This window comes from Paroedura picta, chromosome 13, assembly GCF_049243985.1.
Source record: "Paroedura picta isolate Pp20150507F chromosome 13, Ppicta_v3.0, whole genome shotgun sequence".
Taxonomy (NCBI): domain Eukaryota; kingdom Metazoa; phylum Chordata; class Lepidosauria; order Squamata; family Gekkonidae; genus Paroedura; species Paroedura picta.
The window spans coordinates 48,643,011-48,659,646 of NC_135381.1; the positions used below are offsets into that span (position 1 = coordinate 48,643,011).

The following is a 16,636-nucleotide window of genomic DNA, read 5'->3' on the forward strand; positions in this document are numbered from 1 at the left end:
CTCCTCCAAGTGACAACCTTTCAAATACTTAAAGAGGGCTATCATGTCCCCTCTCAACCTCCTTTTCTCCAGGCTGAACATTCCCAAGTCCCTCAACCTGTCTTCATAGGGCTTGGTCCCTTGGCCCCAGATCATCTTTGTCGCTCTCCTCTGTACCCTTTCAATTTTATCTATGTCCGTCTTGAAGTGAGGCCTCCAGAACTGCACACAGTACTCCAGGTGTGGTCTGACCAGTGCCGTATACAATGGGACTATGACATCTTGTGATTTTGATGTGATGCCCCTGTTGATAGAGCCCAAAATGGCATTTGCCTTTTTTACCGCTGCATCACACTGCCTGCTCATGTTTAGTTTACAATCCACAAGTACCCCAAGGTCTCGTTCACACACAGTGTTACCTAGAAGCGTATCCCCCATCCCGTAGGCATGCTTTTCCTTTTTTTGACCCAGATGCAGAACTTTACACTTATCTTTATTAAATTGCATCTTGTTCTCATTTGCCCATTTTTCCATTGTGTTCAGATCTCGTTGAACTCTGTCTCTATCTTCCGGAGTATTTGCCAGTCCTCCCAATTTGGTGTCATCTGCAAACTTGATGAGTAGTCCCTCCACCCCCAAGAAGAAGAAGAAGAAGAAGAAGAAGAAGAAGAAGAAGAAGAAGAAGAAGAAGAAGAAGAAGAAGAAGAAGAAGAGTTGGTTCTTCTATGCTGCTTTTCTCTACCTGAAGAAGTTTAAAAGTGGCTTACAGTCGCCTTCCCTTTCCTCTCCCCAAAAGAGACACCCTGTAAGGTGGGTGAGGCTGAGAGAGCCCTGAGATTCCTGCTCGGTCAGAACAGTTTTATCAGTGCCGTGGTGAGCCCAAGGTCACCCAGCTGGCTGCATGTGGGGGAGCGCAGAATCGAACCTGGCATGCCAGATTAGAAGTCCACACTCCTAACCACTACACCAAACTGGACACCACCACCACCCCATGCTATGTGTGGCTCTGGCCGTTTGGAAGTTCAGTGCGTGCTTCTTTCCACATGTTCAACCCAGTCTTAGCTTTCGCTGCAGAAACCATTTCCGTGGGCTCGAATTTCTCACTTCTGTCTTCTAGGCTGGGAAGACAAATTCTGTTACTTTAGAAACGAGAGGCCTTGAGGGTTGTAGAACAGCGGATTCGGGCAGAATCTCCTGCCCTACTATAAACAGGATGCTGAACCAAGAAAGGAGATTTCCTTCATGTGTGTAAATATTTGAAAGTTGTCAACATTTAATTTTCTTTGGCTTGAAGTTAAATATAACCCATCAGCTTGGCCTGTCTTCCAGCATGTCTTCTGGATGCAACAATTCTGCTGCATCTGTTCCCGCCAGCTAAAATACCCAAACCCTCCTTGGTGCAAGGCCTCCCCTCCCCCTCCAGAGGAAGGACTTTCAAGGGGAACACGGCAGCCCTTTGTTCCCTCGCTCTTCGGAACTGTGTATAAGAGAATCATTTGTTTAAAAACTGGAAAGAAAATTATCCCACCACCGCGACCAGAGTAGATTCCAGTGGGAATGAGCTGGCAGCAGCCCATTTGATGCAGCGAGGTCACCTGGACAGCCATGACCCAAGCACTGAGCCTAAACGCCGGAAAGATTCTTCCCTAGCCAAACCAGAGCCTGTCAAGGAAAGGGATCGGGCTAGGCTGAGTTACGTGGGAAATCACCTAATTAGTGTGCCAAATGAATGAGCAACTGGGGAATGCAAACAAACAATGGCCTGAAATGGCCGGGGGCAAATTACCAGAATCAGCTCAATCAAGGGAAATAAGCCCCTTCCAAATGATGCCAGTAGAACAAATGACACAGATGGATTTTCACGGTTTTGCTGAAGGCTGAAGCAAGCAGAAGGGCAGCTGGTAGAGTCCCGGCCTGTCCCCTGAGTGCACAGGCCTCTGTAGAAGGCAAAGAACTGGGTGGGAAGCAGGAGAGGCAAAAGAGCAAAGAAAACGCACCTTTGCTTTCACGAACCATCCCCCACCCCCATCTCAGCTAAGGGGGACACTGGATTGGGTGTCTGGGGGCTGCTGCTGTTTTCAGCTTTTCACTGAAATATAGTGGGCTCACTCTCTGGGTTTGAACAAGTTAGCGATCCCTAGCCCATGTGAAGTTTTGCCTGGCCTCCCTGGTGGAATGAGCTCCTGGGAGAGCTGTGAGCCCTGAAGAGTTGACCCAGTTCTGCAGGGCCTGCAAGATGGAACTCTTCGCCCAGGCATTTGGTTGAGGCCAGGGCAAGGAAGATGGACAAGGCCCCTTTGTGGTAACACTCCCTGGGGCACTGGCCCGGGGGGGAGCTACTGAGTTTTTAAGGACTGGTGACTTGAGGGGGTGGCTGGGAGATGGAGTTTTATTGTTTTTATCATGCTTGATTTTATGATTGTAAACCAGTGAGCTGGCAAGTCTGGGAGTGGCGGGGAATAAATTGAACTAATAACTAAATAACATTCTAAAACAGATTTTAAAATATTTAAGTCATCAAAATTATCTGGTTGAATTGGCTGCATTTCTTCCCTTGATATTCTCCATAGGCAGGTCTCAAGGGATGTTACGACGTTATGATGGGGACCCAGGAGATCAGTGGTCCCCAACCTTTTTATCACTGGGGACCGGTCAACGCTTGACAATTGTACTGAGGCCCTGCCCTTCCTGGCTCCTCAAGGGAGGCGGCCAGGGGATAGGAGGCCAGCTCAGAGACATCATCAACTCCTCCCTAAGTTCGGGGGAGTTTCCTGAGTGGCTAAAGGGGGCAGTGGTTCGCCCTCTCCTAAAAAAAATCAACGCTGGACCCGCAGGACCCTGCCAACTACCGCCCAGTGTCGCATCTGGCGTTCCTGGGCAAGGTGGTGGAGAGGGCTGCGGCTGACCAGCTCTCGGCATTCTTGGAGGAAACTTCGGCACTCGATCCATATCAGTCAGGCTACCATCCTGGCCACGGGGTGGAGACGGTGTTGGTCGCCCTTTTGGATGATCTCCGTCGCCAGCTGGACAGAGGTGGGTTGGCCGTGTTGGTCCTTTGGGACCTATCAGCAGCCTTTGACATCATGGATCACGACCTTCTGATCCATCGCCTCACCGACATGGGGATACGGAGCACAGCCTTGCGCTGGATACGCTCCTTTCTCCAGAACCGGACCCAGAGGGTTGCGGTGGGGGAAGAGTTCTCGCGTCCCTACGGACTCCCTTGTGGGGTACTGCAGGGCGCAATCCTCTCCCCCATGTTATTCAACATCTTTATGCAACCCCTGGCCTGGAATTTCATGGACAGCTGCCCAGACTCCCCCCCGGAACCATTTGCCAGATGTTTGGAAGCAGTGACTGAATGGTTTGAGCAGAGTCGCCTGAAACGCAACCCCTCCAAGGCGGAGGTCCTGTGGCTGGGAGGCAGAGGGCAGGACCAGGCAGCGCGCCTACCCACCCTGGCGCCCCAGGCCAGGAATCTGGGGGTGACCATCGATACCTCCCTGACTATGGAGGCTCAGGTCAAGAGAGTAGCGGGCCAGGCGTTTTTCTATCTTCACCAGGCCCGACTACTAGAGCCCTACCTGTCCCCTGACCACCTGGCTACAGTGATCCATGCGACAGTCACCTCCAGAATAGATTTCTGTAACTCGCTCTACGCCGGCCTACCCTTGTCTCTGATCCAGAAACTTCAGCTAGTGCAAAACGCAGCTGCTCGGGTCCTCACTGGTACACCTTGGAGGGCCCATATCCAGCCTGTGCTGAGGCAGCTGCATTGGTTGCCAATTGCCACCCAGATTAGGTTCAAGGTTTTGGTTTTAACCTTCAAGGCCATACGCGGGTTGGGACCCACATACCTGAGGGACCGCCTACCGCCCTATATCCCCCGCAGGGCTTTACGCTTGGTGGGGGAGAATCTCCTGATTGTTCCTGGCCCTAGAGAAGCGTGCTTGGCCTGGACCAGGGCCAGGGCTTTTTCGGTCCTGGCCCATACCTGGTGGAATGAGCTCCCGGGTGAGCTGCGGGCCCTGTGGGATTTACCAGCTTTCCGCAGGGCCTGCAAGACGGAGCTCTTCCGCCAGGTTTTTGGTTGAGGCCAGGGTCAGCGAATGAGTGCCAACATTCCCCCCCCGGACCTAGTAAGTTAGATCTCCTCCCCACCCTCCCTGCCGCTCTGATAGCAGGGGTGGGCATAATGAGAGCTTCCGCCATATTGGGATTGTTTTAAAGTCTTTTAATGGGTATTTTAATGGGGATAGGACTGTTGTGACCCGCCACGAGCCTACAGGGAGTGGCGGGAAATAAATCTAATAAATAATAATAATAATAATAATAATCTTTTGGGGACCACTGCAGTAGATGTTATCAGTTCATTGGGCCCAACCAAAGAGCTAGCAGAAGAGCTGCATTTGACAGGCCCTGTGAAACTCTGCCAATTCCGACAGGGTCCAGATTTCCATTTCACCAATTAGGGGTCAGGGCAGGGAATGTCCTAGCCGTGGTTGGGGCCAAATTGGCTTCTCTAGGGCCAGGGATCACTTGCCATCTGGTATTGACTGAATGAAGTGCTCTTCAGGAATCATAGGCAGTATGGCTGTCCCTAAGGTATGCTGGGCCCAGACCGCTAATGGCCTTAAAGATGAGTATCCAAACCTTAAATCTGATCTGGAATTCATCTGGTAACCATTCCAGCTGTTGATATGGGCCCTCCAAGGTATACTCTGGAACTGACCAGTTGCAGTTTCCAGAACAGGAGTGAGAGTAGGCCCACATGCAGCAAATTACAGAGTCTAGAGGTGACCATTGCATGGATCACTGTGGCATGGTGGTCTGGGGCCAAGTAGGGTGCTAGTAGCTTAGTTTGATGAAGGTGGAGAAATGCCAGCTGCACTGCCCTTGTGGCCTGCGCCTCCACTGAGAGGGAGATTCCTGGCTGAGTGTGCAACAGTCTGCTGTACCCCGTCCAGGCAGGGCAAGCACGCTTCCTTGCTTGGTCCCCTCCTATCCCTCCACAGGACCTCCATTTTTGAAGGGCTTAGTTTCAGATGACTCTGCTTAAGCCATCCCATCACTGCTTCCAGACAAACTGGCAAAACACTCTGGGGGTGAATGTGAGCAGTCATCCATCAGGAGGAAGAGTTAGGTGTCATCTGCATATTGATGACACCCAAGCCGAAACCCATAGAACAGCAGGGCAAGAGGGTCCAAAAGGATGGTAAATAAAATTGAGGAGTGGATCACTCTTTGCAGCACTCTGCAGGGGAGTTGGCATCAGTACAATTGTCTCTCCCCCATGGCTGCTCTTGGCCTGTGCTCTTGGCGAAAGGAGATCAGCTGTCCCTCACATTGGCAAAGCTTGGAATCAACTAGGTTGAATGCTGCTGTAAGATCGAGCAATACAAGCAATGCCAACTCGCCCTGATTGAGCTGGCACTGAAGGTCATCCATCAGGGCAACCAGCATCATTTCCACCCCACGGCCGGGCCGGAAGCCCGACTGTAATGGAACCAGAACTGAAACTTCATCCAGGAGTCCTAATAATTGGTCTGCAGCAGCCCTTTTCAACACCTTCCCCCAGGATGTAAGATCAGGCACTAGCTGGCAGGATTCTGTGAATCCCACAGCCTCCTTCAGGCCCTCTGGGGATGCTGCGGTTGAGTGGGAGAGGCTGATTATCTCCCAGAGAGGGATTCCTATCTTTTCACTTCTCCGTTTGAGGAGCCATGAGGGACAGGGATCTAATAGGCATGTGCAGCCAGTGGCCTCTAGTTCCCTTTCTGTCTAGAGAGTTGGGGAAGGTTGTGGCCGAGCAACAAGAGTTTATCTGCAAAATAGCTCACGAATGCTTTGCACCTAACCTACAATTGACTATTATTTTGGTGCTCTTCCTGGAGGGCAGTAAGAGTCCAAACTACCCAAAAAAATTGAGCTGAGCATGAGCTTGCAGACATGATGGAAACTGAGTAAAACTCCTGCTTTGCTGATTTCACCACCATCTTGTCGCTTTCATAAGAGCCCGGCAGGATGTTCTTGATGCTTTGTCGCGAGTTTCCTACCAAACCTGTTTCTCTCAGCTCCCTTTGCCTTCCCCAGGGTGTGTTCCAGGCCAGGGACCCGTTTGAGATGGGGGTGGATACGACACGGGGGAGTGATCTCATCCATGGTGGCCAGCATCCAGTGATGACAGTCGCTAACCAATCCTTTGCTCGGTAAGGCATTTTCCATGTGGCATTTTTATATTTGTTACTGCACAGACGATGCTTCAGCGGGAAAGAGGCACCTGGCACTGAGGCCTCTGTGGGTAGTTATCCTATGAGCACCTGGGAATGGGGGCGGGCTCAGATTGCATGTTTGGGAGGCCACCAAAGCAGCCTTCCTAAGCCTGGTTCTAGCCCCTGGAAATGAAGTCAGAGAAGAGCTCCTGTCCATTCTAATACTAATAGCCCCATTTTTAATAATGATGTTTTTGCAGCAATTTCAGCCCATCATGGTGTCACGGGGGTATTGATGAAAAGCTTCTAATCCCTTTTAATAGATTCCATTTGACAGCGGACGTGTCTCCCTGTTCATTTCCTGGAGGCCCCAGCTCTTTCACAGTCACTCATGTTTGACCTTGGAGGGTCTCTGTAGCGTCTCTGGAAGAATGGCTCAGTGTCCATCCAAAGGGGTGGGCCCCTCCAGACTTCCTCCTTCAGTGATGAGGGGAGGCTTACCTAAGCCACTGGCCTCCACTGCCCTCCTGACCATGTTTCCTTGGCTCTGCCAATGGTTGTGTTAATGGTTGTCATCGCTGCCAGCAAGCGACTTGGCCTGTGGCTGAGTTCAACAGAGATTCAGTTTCTCTTCCAAGAACCCAGCTGAAAACCCCCTTGTGATCATCATGGACTGTGTGAAGGTGGGAAGGGGCCAGGTGGCTTCCACATTCCAGTGCACAGGAAGAGGAGATTCACTTCCTCCCATCCCCACCCCCACCCCCACCCCCACCCCCCAAGCAATATAAAATATCTTCCCATGTTGCTCTGGGGGTTGGAGGCATCTCAAATAAAATTTTTCTCAAGGGGAGTCTTAAGAATGTCAAAATGGCAGACACCTTTCCCTTCCTGCCAAAGGGGCAGTGTGCTTTCCGTCATGTTCTAAAAAGTTAAAGTATTAGCCTGTTTTTGAGGAGATGGACAACATTGTTCAGCCTCTGGAGGGAGCCCACTAAGTATTCCAGGAAACCTGTGTTTGGTGAGGGATACCATGGCCCTACAACACCTTCTAGAAGCAACGCCCAAAAATGATGTGCTTATCATCATGGGGGATTGGAATGCTAAAGTAGGAAGCCAAAAGATAACCGGGATAACAGGCAAGTTTGGCCTTGGAGTACAAAATGAAGCAGGGCACAGGCTGGTAGAATTTTGTCAAGAGAATACAATGGTCATAGCAAACACTCTTTTCCAGCAACCCAAGAGACGACTCTACACATGGACATCACCAGACGGTCAACACAGAAATCAGATTGACTATGTGCTCTGCAGCCAAAGATGGAAAAGTTCTATCCAGTCAATAAAAACAAGACCAGGAGCTGATTGTGGTTCAGATCATGAGCTTCTTGTTGCAAAATTTAGGCTTAAATTGAAGAAAGTAGGGAAAAGCACTAGGCCACTCAGGTATGAACTAAATCATATCCCCGACGAATACACAGTGGAGGTGACAAATAGATTTAAGGAATTAGATCTGATAGACAGAGTGCCTGAAGAACTATGGACGGAGGTTCGCAACATTGTACAAGAGGTAGCAACTAAAACCATCCCAAAGAAAAAGAAATGCAAGAAATCAAAATGGCTGTCTGAGGAAGCTTTACAAATAGCTAAGGAGAGAAGGGAAGTGAAAGGCAAGGGAGAAAGAGAAAGATACACCCAATTGAATGCAGAATTCCAGAGAAAAGCTAGAAGAGATATGAATGCCTTCTTAAATGAACAGTGCAAACAAATAGAAGAAAACAATAGAATCGGGAGGACCAGAGATCTTTTCAAGAAAATTGGAGATATGAAGAGAACGTTTCATGCAAAGATGGGTATGATAAGGGACCAAAATGGTAGGGACCTCACAGAAGCAGAAGAGATTAAACAAAGGTGGCAAAATTATACAGAAGAACTATACAAGAGCGAGCTTAACATCCCTGATGACCACAATGGGGTAGTTACTGACCTGGAGCCAGACATCCTGGAATGTGAAGTCAAATGGGCCTTAGGAAGTCTGAGCAACAATAAAGCTAGTGGTGGTGACAGCATTCCAGTTGAACTATTCAAAATCTTAAAGGACGATGCAGTAAAAGTGCTACACTCAATATGCCAGCAAATTTGGAAAACTCAGCAATGGCCACAGGATTGGAAAAGGTCAGTTTACATTCCAATCCCAAAGAAGGGCAATGCCAAAGAATGTTCAAACTACCGCACCATTGCACTAATTTCTCATGCTAGCAAAGTTATGCTCAAAATCCTACAAGCTAGGCTCCAGCAATATGTGGACCGAGAACTTCCAGAAGTACAGGCAGGATTTCGAAGAGGCAGAGGAACTAGAGATCAAATTGCCAACATACGCTGGATCATGGAGAAAGCTAGGGAGTACCAGAAGAACGTCTACTTCTGCTTCATTGACTATGCTAAAGCCTTTGATTGTGTGGAGCACAACAAATTGTGGCAAGTTCTTAAAGAGATGGGAATACCAGAGCATCTTATTTGTCTCTTGAGAAATTTATATGCAGGTCAAGAAGCAACAGTGAGAACTGAACATGGAATCACTGACTGGTTCAAAATTGAGAAAGGAGTTCGGCAAGGCTGTATACTGTCGCCTTGCCTATTTAACTTGTATGCAGAGCACATCATGAGAAATGCAGGATTAGAGGAGTCACAAATTGGGATCAAGATTGCAGGGAGAAATATCAACAACCTCAGATACGCAGATGATACCACCCTAATGGCAGAAAGTGAAGAGGAACTAAAGAGCCTGTTGATGCGGGTGAAGGAGGAGAGTGCAAAAGTTGGCTTGAAACTCAACATCAAGAAAACAAAGATTATGGCATCCGGCCCTCTCAATTCCTGGCAAATAGATGGGGAAGAAATGGAGATAGTGACGGATTTTATTTTCCTGGGCTCCAAGATCACTGCAGATGGGGACTGCAGCAAAGAAATTAAAAGACGCTTGCTCCTGGGGAGGAAAGCTATGGCAAATCTAGACAGCATCCTAAAAAGCAGAGACATCACCCTGCCAACAAAAGTGCGTTTAGTCAAGGCTATGGTCTTCCCAGTTGCAATGTATGGCTGCGAAAGTTGGACCATAAGGAAGGCCGAGCGTCAAAGAATTGAGGCTTTTGAACTCTGGTGCTGGAGAAGACTCTTGCGAGTCCCTTGGACTGCAAGGTGAACAAACCGGTCAGTCCTAGAGGAGATCAGCCCTGCCTGCTCCTTAGAAGGCCAGATGCTGAAGATGAAACTCAAATACTTTGGCCACCTCATGAGAAGGAAGGACTCCATGGAGAAGAGCCTAATGCTGGGAGTGATCGAGGGCAAAAGAAGAAGGGGACGACAGAGAATGAGGTGGCTGGATGGAGTCACTGAAGCAGTCGGTGCAAACTTAAATGGACTCCGGGGAATGGTAGAGGACAGGAAGGCCTGGAGGATCATTGTCCATGGGGTCGCGATGGGTCGGACACGACTTCGCACATAACAACAACAACAACAACCATGGCTAGTTAGCACCTCTTGAGGACTGCCCTGCCCGACCGGGAGGTGTTCCCTGATTCTGCACAAGGCACAGCCCCAACATTGGTGAAGGAGTGCCTGCCCTACTCATGCACTCCCCACGGAACAGCTGCCGACCTTGGTTTCCGTGCATAATTCCTGTTCTAAGAACAGGAGAAACAGAGGGGGTGGACTCTTCTGAGGGTAGATAGTGTCCACGTGTCAGTCTCCCAAAAGGATTGCAGGCACAAGCGTTTCAATTCAGGGTAAAAATGTACAGCCACATAGAGCATGGAAAACTCTGATGCAATTGGTGCTTTCAGGAACAAGAAGCACCTTCCGGCTTGCAGAGGGGCATTCCTCCGGGGGGGGGGGGTGTCAGAAGAAGCACAAAGTCCTGCCTGTCACTCACTCCTCAATATCCTTTCATTATGGCATTCTCAAGACATGTAATGAGAATAATTCACAGTAATTTCACCTCGTTTGATCCCTAAGTAGACCAGGGGCTGCCCAGCAGATGGGGTTTGACTTTTCAAACCAAGAAACATGAAGCTGTCCAGGAAGCCAATGGCCTGGAGCAGAGTGCATCTTTTGCAGGGTTTGTTCCCAACATTCTTTGCCTTTGAAGACTTGGTTCCTTATAGCCTGGCCAGAGCAGAGCTCAGGCACAGTTCAGTGAGACAAAGAAAACAGGTCAGATCCTGATGCAGTGTTGAAAGAGACAATATGTGTCTCTCACTGCAGATCCTGGGAAGACATGGAACAGAAAGTCCTTTTACCTCCAGCCCAGCACTAGCTCCACGGTATATGTGAAGCCATTCACTCCCGCAAGAAAAGCAGACACATATTGTGGCAGAGAGTCTCTGCACACAGAGATGGATTCTGGGTCATCAGAAAGTGGCACAATTGTGAGGAAACTGAGAAACTGGGCTTCTGGTTCATCAGGAAGACTGTGGTCTCCTTGGGGAGAGGCTGGAGTTCTGTGCTTGCTTAGAAGCAGTGTGATGTTATGGGCATTTCCCAGGGCTGCAGGTATTCAAAAGGAAGGAAGGAAGGAGCCTGGTTCACACAGAACCCAGATGATAGTTTTTCTTGTCAGCAGAGTTTAAATATGCAAATAGGATGTGGCACCAAACTGCTTAAAAGAATAAAATAGTTTTATTGTGTCGAAAGAGGAAAGAGAGAGACCTGTCTGTTCTTCTGCATTCATTCTGCCTGTCCTGGATGCAGCTAGAGAGGAAGTGGACTCAAAGGAACAGGATGTCTCCAGCTCAGCCAATCAGGGTGCTGGAGGAAATTATTGGGAAAACATCCTAAAGTTTCTAATCTAATCCTCCTCCTCCTCCCCGCTCCTGGGCCGGATCACAGGGGGTGGAGGCCTTTGCAGGATTCTGGCCCCAGTTGAACCTGCACAGGATGAGGCAGAGGTGCTGCTTCCAGGGCTGCTGGTGCTGCGGACCCCTCTGCTTCCTTAAGCTTTGGCCTGGGAGAGGATGCTTCCTGGATCAGCCAGCCCTCGAGGCACCAGCCTGTGTGCCCACCCTGGCTCCAGCTCCATTTCCCAGCTGCCCCGACTGCCCACACTCCCCAGCCGAGGAAAGGGCCTGCAGAGATCACAACAAGGAATCCAGCTCTTGTGCTCCCAGATGCCCACCAAGGGCTGGGTCCTCGGGGGTCTCTTCAGGCTCTGGGGGATTCCCAGTCTGATGCAAAGCAAAGCTGGAATCCCCAAAGCCAGTGTGCAGGAGCAGGGAGGGCAAGAGAAAGCTTGCGGGGAAGGGCGCCCCTGACCTTACACATGACCAAAGGATATACCAGCTGGGAGACCCTAAAGTTATTCATTCATTTATTTATTCAGGCTACATACTGTAACACTCCAGGTTATGGAGGTGGAATGACCTGAGGTGGAATTTGCAGGGGAGAACTGACTTTCCCCCTTCCACAGCTGAGAGGTTGGGGGCTCACACCCCGGAGAGGCATCCGGCACCTTCTGCCTTCCTTCTCACAGCCGAGTCAAGAAATCTGACCTGTTCAGCCACCACATTTCAAGTCTCTCCTCGAGTGGAGCTTTTGGACAAATATTGCATGTGGGCAGCCCTGTGGGCAGCCCTGGCAGGAGGCCCTGTTCAAAATGTCCCTCTTACATATGGCCTGTCCCCCTTTCCCAGCAGAGAGCCAGTTTGATGTAGTGGTTAGGAGTGCGGACTTCTAATCTGGCATGCCAGGTTCGATTCTGTGCTCCCCCACTTGCAGCCAGCTGGGTGACCTTGGGCTCGCCACAGCACTGATAAAACTGTTCTGATCAGGCAGTGATATCAGGGCTCTCTCAGCCTCACCCACCTCACAGGGTGCCTGTTGTGGGGAGAGGAATGGGAAGGTGATTGGAAGCCGCTTTGAGCCTCCTTCGGGTAGGGAAAAGCGGCATATAAGAACCAACTCTTCATCATCATCATCATCATCATCATCATCATCATCATCATCATCACCATCCTCTGCTGAAGGAGCCAGCATGCAGGACCAAAAGGCTGACCTCCAACTAGCTGTGCTTCCCCCTCCCAATCCACTGTGATGGAGGCAGCCCAAAGCCTGGAAGTTGCCCCTCCCCATTTGATTCTGAGTGGCCGCGGTGCCTGCAAGCCATTCGCTCTCTGTTATCTTTCTGGAGAAGCAGAGGTGAGCCATATGGAAGCATTTACTCGTCGGCAGCTTGGGATGGAGTTTGGTGGGGTAGCTCAAGCTCAGCTCTTTGTGAACTGCAGCAGAGTTGGAATGGCTCCACTGGCCCATTTAATGAGTGCTGGCAAAGGGGATTTCACACTGAGCCTAGAGCGGCAGTAACCTTATATGCAGGGAGGCCGGCAGGGTGGGGGAGCATAATTTCTAGTCTTGTCAATCATCCCATTGTGAAACCTGCAGCAGGGTTCCTCCAGGCATAAAGCCAAGGCAAAATAAAGTGGGTCCCAATCCAGTTTCCTGGAGAGAAGGAGTGCTCAAGAAACTGCTTTAGCAATTCCTTTGCCTCCTGACCCTTCTGAAAGAGCAGCACCCTTATTAAAACTGTACACCAAGATTCTGCGGAGTATAAGCTACTGAAATCTGAAACTGAGACTTTCTTTTCATGGGCAGGTCTTTCAGCCTGGCAAAATTCTCTTGCCCTCAATTCACACCCAATCATCTTCATGGGCAAACTGTCCTGTCACCAGTTAATCGTCTCATCCCATAAGTTCACAAGGGCCAAGTCAGATGCTGAGTACAACAACCAGAGCAGGGCAAATAGCAGCTGGGAGGGAAGCTTTTGAGTGGATAGAAAGGAACTAATCAACTTAGCAGAACTTAGGCATAGTGAGTGTTTGGGCAGGAAGGGCTGTGCCAGGATTGTCCCTTGTGGCCCTTCCTTGCATACCCAGGGAACTGCTGATCCCCACTATGGTATGGAAGCTGAATTCCCTCCAGGCCCGGCTGGATAGTAGAGATGGGGGCACTGTGGGTGGGCAGGTAGTTGTGAATTTCCTGCATTGCACAGGGGGTTGGACTAGATGACCTTGAATGTCCCTTCCAATTCGAAGGCTATGGTCCGAGTGCAAACACCTGATCCACCCTCCACCTATGGAAGGATCTTCTGGCATCAAGCCAGAGGTTGACCCTCCATGGCCTCCCATAAGTGCCGGTTGTTGCAATCACCCAAAGACTGGGAACTTTTGTGGGGGGTGGGGGTTGCAGTCTGCGTCTTCCTCTCTCTGATAGGATTTTATTGATGGAAACTGGTAAATCCCAAGGTTCAAAAACATTTCAGCTCTTTATTAACCCCAGCTCTAGAGTACAGAGGACCAAAACTGAACTGAGGAAGCCCCCCGAAAATACCAAGGCAATTTGGTATTTGTCAATTTCAGTTCCAGTTCATTGGATCTGGCAGTCAGGATACAGCCGCAGATTGGGCAACCACGAGCTCAGGCCCTGGGCAGTTCAGAGAAGCCAAAGGGGGGAATCAAGTTCCTGCAATGGAGACCAAGAACTTTGGCATCAGTGGTAGCTTTTTAACATGTCTGAATCCAAAGCCAGGGCCAAATGAGAAGTCAAAAACCAAGTGCCTTACCTTACCCCAGGGGACAGGCAGTGGTGCAACCGCAGCAAGTTCTTTGTGGTCACTTCATTTGGAAGCAGCCTGGAGGTCTGGACAGGATGGCCTCTGAATCTGTGTCAACTGAGGAGGGCAGGGGAGTTTTCCCACCCACAATGAAAGCTCACATCCAGTTGGTCCTAAAACTGATCTTAAGTAGTGTCTTCTTTCCCACATGCCTCAGTAACAAGGCTGAAAAGTCCATGTGCTGATTCACTCAAAAACATATCCCACTTTATTCAATGGGATTTCTTTCCAGCCTCCGTGTCCACTTTTCCAGTGGTCCTGTCCTTCTGACACCAGTTGCCACAAGGACATCACCCCCAGCCACGTCTGGATATCCCATGGCCCACCTGTTCCCTTCCCCTCCACAGTTCAACCAGTTAGCAATTCAGACTGAACAAAGATAGCTCTCGCCCTATCCCATCTCGTTTAATTAGCTGGCACTGAATGAATTTCCTTGGCAAAGTTCATCAAATACATAATGTCTGCATTAGATCAAGGGATTCAATAACATTTGCAGTTGGCCTCCTTTGCGCTGCTTGTGGGGAATGTGGCTCTTTCAATTTCTGGCTTCAGATCATTGGCTTGCATCACGAGTTAGAGCCCTTTCAATTGGCATTTTTGAGCCTGTAATAGAGCTTTAATTTTCTCCATGACATCTGTAGGAGATGTGGACAAGTATCTCTTTTTCCCCACTTGTGGTTTTGGTTCTTTTACAAAAAACAAAATCAGTTTCAATTTCATTGTCTTAGTGAGATAAGCTATACATTTTAAATGTATGATTTCTTTTTCATCTCCGTTGGCTTCACTTGGGAATACATTGCCTCCTCTACTCTGTTCCCTGTTCCCTCCTAGCCACAGCACTTCCCAGGAGGACAGGGGACAAACAGAATATTTGCCCCGATATCTAGAGGGCATAGGGGGATCCCCCCTGAAAGCTGGAGGAATGGGTTTCATTTTCAAAAATTCACTTCTTTCTTTCTTTCTTTCTTTCTTTCTTTCTTTCTTTCTTTCTTTCTTTCTTTCTTTCTTTCTTTCTTTCTTTCTTTCTTTCTTTCTTTCTTTCTTTCTTTCTTTCTTTCTTTCTTTCTTTCTTTCTTTGGTTTTGCCCAAGCTTTACTGAGATGCCTCCGGGCTTATTCAGGAAACCAATTTGTGAGGATAGATGCCTTGTAGAGCGCAAAGGTGGGCCACAAGTAACCACAAAGCTGAGGGGTCTTCTTGACGATCGGGAGGATCTGGGAGTCCATGGCCTTCTGCTCAGTTCTGCGTCACTTCGTCACCTCATACTTCTCTTTCTCAGTGTCAAAGATTTCACCCTCTTGGTGTTTTGGTTTGCGCAGCCTCTTCTTTTTGAAATAAAGATCACTTTGATGCTTGAAAATTTCTACACCGGAGATGTCAATCTTGGTAGACGTGATAATGACAAGCGTCTGATGAGCTCTCCATAGTGGGATGCAGTTGATGACCAATGGCCCGGTCACCAGCAACAGCCTCTGCCCAGATGCTTTAGGAAGACCACACACTTGCCTCGGTGGTGGCCTGTGAGGAGAATCAGGATCGGTCCTGGGGTAATGGAGCTTCCTCTTGTGCAGGGCAAAATTCGCCGTGATTCAGAAGTTTACGTGGAACATCTTCCATTAGGTAGTACTTAAGCATTTTGCAAAGTCTGACCACCCTGTTGCCTCCATTCTTATCCCCACCAATGGGGACAAGAATGGAGGCGGGGGGGAGCCCTGAGACAGTTGGCCCTCTTGGATTTTTCCTGCCCCCTCACCAGCCCTGTAGGGCAATGGGGAGCTTTCCAGAGCCCTGCATAAAGGAAGGCAAGTTCACTAACAGCAGTAGGAGGCTCAGGGCTCAGACATGGAGAAGCCAGACTGGTCTCCCCAGCCCTTACCTGCCTCCTGCAACAGGGGATCATGCTGTGCCACTGGCCAAAATGGCTTCTGAGTTCTGGCCATCATCTGTAGCTGTTAGGGGTTCCCAATGTTCCCGAGTGCCTTCCTGCCTGCCCTCTTCTGACTCCAGGCCATCCCTAGCCTCCTCACAAAGCTGTTCCCCAGTCTCTCCTGGATACAGACTTGGTTTCCATGTCATGAGAGTGGTGGATAATAATAATAATAATAATAATAATAATAATAATAATAATAATAATAATAATAATAATAATAATAGCAGCAGCAGCAGCTGAAGGGATCTGGGTTTCAACCCCTAATGTGGGCTCCTCTAAACAGAATCACAGGACAGTGCAAAATACCTTATGATATACAGAGTATCCATGACAGATTCTGTCTATGTAGTTGGGTTTGGTCTGGGATGCAGTGTCCTTGGCTTTATGATTATGTTGGTGCCCCAGTATTCACATCCAAAATGTCTTTTGTTACTTATATTATTTAAGTATTTACAGTCTGTCTTTCAGCCCCAAAGAGTTTATCTCAGGAACAAGGCTAATCTGTGTTATTCACACCTCAACTAATCCCCCGTGGGAGACAAAGGCTTTCTCTGGGTAGCATTCTCATGGGTAAAGTGCCATTGCCTCTGCTACCTCACTGGGCCACACCCAACAGTCAACAGACTGGCCTTCAGCCACCAAGGAACACCAAGGAATGTTTTCTGCGGTCCTCCGTTTTATGAGGTGTGATGGGGAAGGAATGTTGCATGCCCTTTAATTAGGGAATAAGTGCCTTAAGGGGGAAGGAGGAAGCCATGGCAGGACTGGGCCAGAGTCTACCCCCTGAACACTCAGCAACCTAACAAGGTCCCTTCTTTGATGTTCAGCAGTCAGATGGTTGTAAAGTCAAGTGGCACC

General features: G+C 49.2%; 1 pseudogene; it reads right to left on the reverse strand.

The window, feature by feature from the left end:
* Positions 1 to 14,964: 14,964 nt before the first annotated feature.
* On the reverse strand, positions 14,965 to 15,483 carry LOC143822426 (large ribosomal subunit protein eL6 pseudogene; annotated as a pseudogene).
* Between the last annotated feature and the right edge of the window lie 1,153 nt (positions 15,484 to 16,636).